Below are 9,708 nucleotides of genomic sequence, written 5' to 3'. Positions count from 1 at the left end.
TACTACACTACAGCAATATAGTATGTAAAGAAGTGTAAAAACCTACTCTACATATTTGTATTTTTGGAAAATATTTATGTTCACCATTAACAAAAAGGGCATGTGATGGGGAGCTCTACTTACTGTTGGACAGCACCTCCTCCTGGCAGTTCTGGAGATTAGCTCTGCAAGGCCCCTTCCTGCAGTTGCACTCCATCCCTCTGTCTCGCTGTCTCTGTTTGTAGCCCCTCTGCCGCCTCTTTGTGACTCAGCCCTCCAGCCAGGTCATTCAACTGTTTCCCCTTCTGGGGTAGAGTCCTTCAAAGTCTCTTCTGTTCAAGAGGTATCCGGCAGTCCTCACACCCAGTGCCCTGACCCCATCACTCCTGCAGTCTTCTAGATCACTGCCTTGCCTGTGCCTCTTCCCCAGTGGTGGCTAGAGGAACCCTGATAAAGTGTGGAACACTCAGAACTGTATGTTTTGCTCCCCACTCTATTATTAAAATGTCAAGTAGTCTTGAGCAAGTTATTTAACCTTTGCATTTTTCAGTTTACACATTATTAAATAAATAGCTATAACAATACATACCTAATGTACTTCAGTGAGATGCTTCAAAGCCTAGTGGGCCAAATTCAGCCCTAAAATGGAAGGGATGTAATTCCACTTACACTAGGACTAAAACTGACCAATTTGGAATATGCTTTGGGACCCTTGCAAAGAGGTACTAGGTAAGCGCAGGTCATTATTAAATATGTGATTAGTTATATTATATTAAATCAGTGATAGTATTTTGAATGAATGCACTAAGAACCCAGACTTTTAAAGGTATTTAGGTGTTGCTATACTCTGCATCACAATGCCTAACTGATTTAGGAGCCTAAGTACCCAAATCCCTTTTGAAAATGAGATTTAGTAGTTAGGTACAGTGATGCTGAATGCAGCAATACATAAATACCCTTAAAAATCTTGGCCTAATGACTCATATATAAGTGCCCTGGAGCACAAACCACAGAGTTGCTAGCAGTGACTCGGTGAGCAGTCGGGCACCATTTTGCTGTCTTTCTGAAGGAAAGTTAGTGGCCAAGATAGAGATGCAAAGTCAAAATTGGATAAATAATGAACATTTTTAAAAACAAGTCTTTCTGACCACTGGTGAATCAGACAGGAAATCTGCCTCAGCACAGTGGCAAGCAACTGATGTCTGCAGCTCCTGACTACCAACTGTTACCCATTTATAGGATTTCTCAACTACCACACTGGGCACACGGTACAAGAATATGACAAAATCACCCAGCACTGAATATACTTGGCACTTGGGGCCTGAATGAACTGCATTAGTTGGTTTATTTTAAATGAAAAGTTGGAAGCTGCCAAATAAACAAAACTGAAAACCTAATTCTTTTTCCTCATTATTTTAAAATATGTAGCCTCGTAAAAAAAATTAGATTGCATAAACACAGTCGGAAAATGCCTTAATAAAAAGTCTTCTATTCTGTTTTGAAGGGTCTGAGAACATTTCTAATTTGCACATTTCTTTTCTGCTGATGTTCTCCTAGGTCTGTTTTAGAATATGGTAAGAATTATTTTCAGGGGCCATTAAAACTGTGTGCTTCAATAACAGAATGTATGTGTCCTGCACACTAACAGAACTATGAAACAGAGTATTTAAAACAACACTCTGGCTTAGGAAAACCCAGTTACACCCAAAAATACCTCACTTTCCTCCTCTTTGTAGTGGGGTAAGCACCCTCTGAGAGTCTAATTTGTTAATGTTTGACATCCTTGGAAGGAAGGTGCTAGAGATGTACAAGGAGCTATTATTATACCCATGCAATGACCCCAACAAGCATACATGTATACTTATGTGTTCATTACAACTGATGCTCTAGGTCAAATTTGAAGTGGGGGGCTATATCACTCTTTAGTTTCAGTTGTACTCTTATGTTAAGGACATTTCTGAATATCTGCTCCTTCAATTCTGCCATCTTCTTAGGGCAACAACTCTACTTCTGCAACTTAATTGAATCCCAGGCCCACAATCCCAGTTGCCTTTGACTCAAACCCTCCCCTCCTTCTCCTTCCACGTTTTTTCCCTGCACACTATCTCACCAATTTCTTCCAAGAGAAAATTGGCAAAATAGAATAATAGAAAATTAGGGTTGGAAGGGACCTCAGCAGGTCATCTAGTCCAACCCCTGCTCAAAGCAGGACCAACCCCAACTAAATCATCTCAGCCAGAGCTTTATCAAGTCGGGCCTTAAAAACTTCTAAGGATGGAGATTCCACCATAATCCATTCCAGTGCTCCACTACCCTCCTAGTGAAAAAGTGTGTCCTAATATCCAGTGTAGACCTCATCCACTGCAACGTGAGACCATTGCTCCTTGTTCTGTCATCTGCCAATCCTGAGAACCACCTCGCTCCATCCTCTCTGGAATCTCCTTTGGATAGTTGAAGGCTGCTATCAAATCCCCCCTCACTCTTCTCTTCTGCAGACTTAAGCCCAGTTCCCTCAGCCTCTCTTCATAAGTCATGTGCCCCAGCCGCCTAATCATTTTCATTGCCCTCCACTGGACACTCTCCAGTTTGTCCTGTAGTGGGGAGCCTGAAACTGGACACAATACTCCAGATGTGACCTCACCAGTACCGAATAGAGGGGAATAATCATTTCCCTCAATCAGCTGGCAGTGCTCCTACTAATGCAGTCCTATATGCTGTTAGCCTTCTTGGCAAGAAGGGCACACTGTTGACTCATGTCCAGCTCCTTGTCCACTGTAATCCTCAGGTCCTTTTCTGCCAAACTGCTGCCTAGCCAGTCGGTCCCCAGTCTGTAGTAGTGCTTGGGATTCTTCTGTCGTAAGCACAGGACTCTGCACACGTCCTTGTTGAACCTCATTAGATTTCTTTCTTTCTTACAATGTGACCTTCCTCTGCCCCTCAGCATGCCTTCCCTTCCTCTCCTACAACTCTCTCCTTCTTCTCCCATCACAGATGCAGAAGTTTCTTATCTGCTCTCCTTTTCTAACCCCTCCACTTACTCTAACGACATCATCCAATCGCCTGATCTCCCTTGCACCCACTCTCATCCTCTCCCTTACTCTGTTCCTTACCCTCTCACTTTCCTTACGCTCTTTCCCCTCACAATATAAACTTGCTCTAGTCTCTTCCATCTTTTGCCTCTCCAACAACAAGCCCTTCTCACTTTTATCTCTGAGCTCATTGAATGCTCTGTCTACAGCTGCTGTCTGGAATTCTTTTCTTCCAGTTCCATCCTAAACTCTCTCCAATCTAATTTCCACCTATTGCACTCTGCTGAAAACACTCTCACTAAAGTCTCTGTTGCCTGATCTATGGATTATGGATTAATTATATTGCTTTAATATTTAATTAATTATATTGAATTAAGTATATTGATTACTTAAAAATTCCCAGTTAATGCTCTGAGGTCTGATAGGTTCTTGTCCCAAGATAAGGCCCAGGATTATTAGAATTACTGTTCAGTTGGGAACCCCAACCTGAATGGTTGCAACACTCACACTTAAGAAAAACTTGTAATAGTTTCATTAATACAGTTAACAAAGTTACAAACACTCCAGCCCAGCAAAGTGGATAGAGATCATTCATAACGTCCACCTGAGCATCCATAAATTTACAACATCCTTTACAGAACAACCTGAAGTATTAGTCATTATCTTCTCCATCATCATCATCATCCTTGTCACCATCACCAGTGGTCATCATCCTGGCATCTCCCAAGAAAAGCAGGCAGGGATACAGCTTTTATAATGTGTTATACTGACACCACTATGCCTATTGAATATTCAATAGGGGTTTTATCCCCTTTCCTTACTTGTATTTCCTCACCCTACTAATACTGGGGTGCTCTTCTCCCGTAGGATACTAGTACATTTACCTCCAGATTATTAGCATATATGTCAATCAGTTACCACAGTATTCTTGTGGTCCGACATCTACTGATGTTCCTTATTTTAAAATATCCCAAGCTGGTATAAACTAGCATCTTGCGACTATCTGTCAGCAGTTTAGTTATTACAGCATTCTACCTTGTGATATCTTATGATCTAGGGTTACTCCTGGTTAACTACGTATGCTAAGGCTTTTTGGGTCTTATGCCTTAATTAGTTTAGCTAAGCTATTGTTTTACAGACCTTGAGATTTGTAGGCTCATTGAGTCACTGCCCTAATTTATATCTATTCCTTTCCTATAGGCTACATCTCTAAAGACCTCTTCTTAGCTAACGTTCAAAGCCAGTATTTCATCCTCACCCTCCTTGACCTGTCCACTGCCTTTGACACCATTGACCATGCTCTTCTTCCTGAAATCTTGTCCTCCCTTTGCTTCCATGATTCTGTCCTCTCCTGATTTTCCTGCCTCTTTAATCACTCCTTCAGCATGTCCTCCAGAGGATCCTCCTCTGTCCATGGTCCCCTTCTTGTCTCCTTATCTCTGGATAATCTCATTGACAAACAAAAATTTAACTACTGTCTCTATGGTGATGACTCACCAATCTACCTTTCTATTCCAGAGCTGCCTCCTTCTGTCCAAATCAAAATCTCAGTCTGTCTCTCTAACATCTCCCCGTAGATGTCTAGCCATCAGCTCAAGCACAACAGGGCTAAAACAGTGTTCCTAATCTTCTCTCCACCAGCATTCCCCACTACCTCCTTTCTTGATCACTGTGGACATGATCATCATCCTGCCTGTCACTCACGGTTGTCTGTCATCTTCATCTCAGGTTTCTCTCTAGGTTCTCAAATCAAGGCTATGTCTAAATCTTGCAAATTCTTTCTGCATAACACCACTAATATAAGTTTTTTGCATTCTGGTTGCTGACATTTTGGTCCCAGGATATGAGAAAGACAAGGTAGGTGACGTAATATCTTCTATTGGACCAACTTTTGTTGTTGGAAGGACAAGCTTTTGAGCTTTCCAGAGCTTTTCTTCAGGTCTCGAGAAAGTAATTGCATGTCTGAGCTGAATAACAGGTGGGACAGATTGTTAAGCATAAAGGCAGACTACTTAAAATGTAGTGGGCAATTAAGGGTTACCAGGCAATAGGGTATGTTACAAATTGTTGCAATGAGCCATAAAACCAGAGTCTCTCTTAAGTCCATTGTTTTTAGTGTCCAGCAGAGTTATGCATTTAAGTTCTCAGATTCATTTTTGGAAGATGTGCAGATTTCCTTTTAGGATGAAGACTGAGGTCAGATATGGAATAATCACTTTGTGATTGTAGCCACATAGCTAAAGCTCTCATTCAAACCCTCATTATCTCATGTCTTGTTATCCATGCAATATCCTTCTTTCTGGCTCTGGCAAATGCAATCTTGCCTCACTGATATCCATTCAGAATACTGCTGCAAAGATCATTTTCATAGGCTACATCTATGCTACAGCACTTACAGCAGCACAGCTGCATCAGTGCTCCCATTGGCTTAAGAACTCCTGCCTCCATGAGAGACGGTAGCTATGTCGGTGGGACAAGTTCTCCTGCCAACATAGTGCTGTCTACACTGGCACTTAGGTCAGTGTAATTTATGACACTCAGGAGTGTGGATTATTCACACCTGTGAGCAACGTAAATTATACTGAAGTAACCTGCAGTGTAGACAAGGCCCTAGTCTGTCGCTTTAACCAGGTTACCCCACACTTTGAAACTGTCCCGTGGGTACCTCTTTTCTATTGCATCAAACATAAGGGGCTTTTAATCACTTTCAAAGCACTTCACAGTCTACCCCCACACAACCTATTATTTTTCATTCACTATTGAAATGTCTGCTCCTGCCTCCGATTAGCCCATGATGCCAGCCTCCATTGCCCAGTTGTTAAATTTTCAAACATATACCTTCATGCTTTCTCTCATGCTTTGAAGGATCTTTCTGTAAACATCCACAAAGCTACCCATTATTCTCCTTCAAAACCCTCCTTAAAACTCTCATTTGCCTCCAGTGCCTAGGACAAACTTGAGAATAGTTAAACTACTACTGATCATTCTCACCTATATTGTTTCCTTGTACTCCCCTGTCTATTTGCCCATCTCCATCTGTCATCTTTTGTTGTATACCTTTATTGTAAGCTGTTTGTAAGCAAAGTCCTTTTTTCCCCCGTGTTGTACAGCGCCTCCCACAACGGGGTTCTAACCCATGATTAGGGCTCCTAGGTGCTATAGTAGACCTTTGCTGAGGCTGGTAGACTGTCTTTTTCATGGAAGAGAAAAGACAGACTTGTTGTGTAATGAATATAAAGTGTATTATTTATTGAGGCCACGGGACACAGATAGGAACTTGCAGGTCTCTTTGATTCTCAGACTGACAAATACAGCCTTTAACAGCCCACAGTCACCCTGCACTATAGTTGCCCCAAGGAAGGAGAAGGTCCAGCACTGGAGATTGGAATGGGAAGGTTCGAGAAGAGATATTGATTTTAGAAATTGGTGCCCATTATGAAATAGCTGAGGACCACGGTTAGAGAAACGTGCATGGGACAGAGAGCTTGAGTTGAGGAGTCAATACAGATAACATCAACATTGCACTAAAAGTGTGTTAATTTAAGCCTAGTATCATTATAGTTTCCAAAAGGGGACTCAGTTGATCATTTAGAAAAATAAATTGTCAGCCAAAAATTTTATTGGCTGCTGAAACAGAGTCCTAGGAGTCCCTTATTTTGCTCCATATTCTTTCACGTGTTTTTCATTTGCTTTATAAAAATTCCAAAATGAATAAAAATAAAAAAGCACTTAGAAGGGTATTTTAAGATTTTCCCAGTCTTGGCTTTGTCTAACAACACATAATTTTTTAGAAAAAAATAAATGTGTTTGGTAAGAATGCCATGAGATGGACAAAACAGCAGGGATATTTCAAGATACTTTCCAAACTTTAGCCATTACCCATGTAGTGATGTAGCTTTGTCTTCAAAGAAACAGAATGTAACAATAGTTTGAAGGGAGGGGGGAAGGCTGTGAACCATCCCATTTCCTCTCATTGGGTTGTTAATACCAAACTGTGCTATTGACAATTTAAATGTCAACTCTGTTAACTATTTCACTGCTGAACATTTAGGCTAAAACACCTAAGTATTCTGGGATGGCAGGTAGAGTTTGGGACTATGGATGGAGCATGTATACACTACCAGTACTACTTCATCCTCCACCTCCCCAAATTTTCAAATCACCAAGTCTGTACCTTTTACAGATACCAACTGTAGTCCCTGATAGAGCTTGTATCGGATGCTAAACTTGTTGCATTTGAACTTAGTCCAAAGGCCAAGTTTCATATCTTAAATCTTGTTCATTTAAAAAGGGAAAAGAGGTTGTCTGGCCTTGTGGAAGATCTACATATAGCACCAGACTTCCCAGGAGTTGGATGATGAGACAAATTCAGTCTTTGGCAAAAGAGCTTGGGCCCTGCATCCATCCAGCTGATCTATGGAAAGATTTTAGTGTTCTAGCTTCTAATCATCATCCCAGCCAAAAAGTCATGGTAGCTGCCAAGAATAAGTAAAGCCTATGAAATGTAAAACTTAAAAAAAAATAAATAAATAAAAGTTTGGGCTATTATGAAACTTACAAGGCTGTTTATTTGGAAGCATCTTAGGTTGCTAAGTGACATCATGGAATAGCATTCCTGAACTTCCAGTTTCAGTATATATTGTGATCCAGATTAACAAAAATTGGAATTTACATGTAAGTTGCAACTCTATAACATCCTCATCTGATGGGGTTGCTAGCATATTGTGGTACACTGAGCTTTTTCACATACAACAGTTGATAGTATGCTAGGTATACCACAACTTATATGCAAGAGCTGAAGGCCCTTCAGCTACTAAGTTTAATCACATGGTGCATTCCTAACAAGCAGTCTGGCACACACCTCAAACAAAAGGATGATTTACTACAGCTGACAGAAAAGAAAACCCTAAATTCTCCTATACACTAAATTAGGGTCAGTCGACAGGAGGGTTAGAGTGAGGGTTGCCAATTTTGCTTGGACATATTCCTGGACATTTCATCACATGACCTAATCTGTAATTAAAGATTAATCTTTAATTCCTGGAGACTATTGCAGCTAGACCATTCCACTATTTGAGGAAAATTAGGTATCACCTACAGGTTCCACAGGGCAAGATTCAGTTCATAGTCTGTTAGGTCATTGGAACGCTCCACACAGTCATCCTGGTACAGAAAAATCTTCTTTCCTTATAGTAACAATTAGGGCACAAGCCCTGTTTAAAATGGTTTTACTAGCGGGCAGTTTCTTCATCAAATTGTGTATTATTACAAGTGTCCCATCTGACCCAATATGCAACTTATTTTGAAGGAACACTACAAAGAGAAATAGATTTCTGCTTACTTCTCCGGGGTTAGTGCTTGAGGAAGTTTATTGCTCCTATAAACACCTGTACTTCTTTGTCAAAGTGTTTCCAGCCCCTGAAGTTCTTAGGAAATGTAGGATCTCAAGACGTGGGTGTCCTCTAACTCAGTGTTTCTCAACAACCAGTCCACGGACCGGAGCTGGTCCCTGAGATCTCATTGACACAGTTTAGGAAGGCAGCAAGCCAGTCCCTGGTATCAAAAGGTTGAGAAACACTGCTAACTTACAAAATACTTTGTTTGTAAAAGTTAGTTTCTCAATAGTTACAAAAAACTTAAATAACAGGGATCTGTGCTGTGGTTCTATTTTAAAGTGAGTGTAAAAGACTATCAGTCTGAGCTAGTAAAAATGTACACAAGTGTTAGTGATGACACAATAATGCAAGGAAGTGGAGAATCATAGATTTAAAGGTCAGAAGGGACCACTATGATTATCTAGTCTGACCTGCTGAATAATACCAGCCATGGAATTTCTCTCAGCAATTCCTACAAATGGGTAATTTCTGGTTGAGCTACAGCATATTTTTTCAAAAAATATCTAATCATGAAACTGGGTCTAAGGCTTCTTGAATCATTTAATGTTTTCATGAGGAATGCCTATTTCTAAGGACAAGAGAAGCTAGAATGATGCTTTGAAAGTAAGGGGAAAAGATACCTGACTTAGAACAAAGTCATTTAAAAGACCTAAACAAGTTGGCAATATGCTGGAGGCTTTATAGTCTTCCTCCATGAGTTACTTTTCCCTTTTGAGCACTGAGTTTAGCTGTGTGGCTGTTTCTCTATCCAGATGCTGTGGATACACATCGTACATACTACTAAGCCTTTTCCCCACCACAATCCTCAAAGGGTCTTCTGGGGTGTGGCAATTTTACTGCCAATTTTAAAATCAAGACTGGATGTTTTTCTACAAGATATGCACTAGGAATTATTTTGGGGAAGTTCTATGGAGTGTGTTGCACAAGAGGTCAGATGGATGATCACAATAGTCCCTTCTGGCCTTGGAATCTATGAATGATGGTTGTTAGATCTGTTACACATATCACAACAGATACCATCTGCCTACTCAAAGCACCTGCAGCAGGTATCAATATAAAACCTGTCATAGAGATGAAGAGGGAATGTGAGGCCTATGGGAGATTACTATTTTCAAGGCAAACATTTTTGATGTTTCAGTTCAGTAATTTGAATTAGAGAGAGAAGGTTTTCCCAGACCTGAAGAAGAGCCCTGTGTAAACTCAAAAGCTGGTCTCTCTCACCAACAGAAGGTGGTCCAATAAAAGATATCTCACCCCTCTTGTCTTTCTAATATCCTGGGACCAACAGGACTTCAACATCACTG

This window comes from Emydura macquarii, unplaced genomic scaffold, assembly GCF_026122565.2.
Source record: "Emydura macquarii macquarii isolate MOO-44397 ecotype Brisbane River unplaced genomic scaffold, CSIRO-AGI_Emac_v2 contig_2676, whole genome shotgun sequence".
NCBI classification, from domain to species: Eukaryota; Metazoa; Chordata; order Testudines; family Chelidae; genus Emydura; species Emydura macquarii.
Note: the sequence above shows the minus strand (reverse complement) of the source record.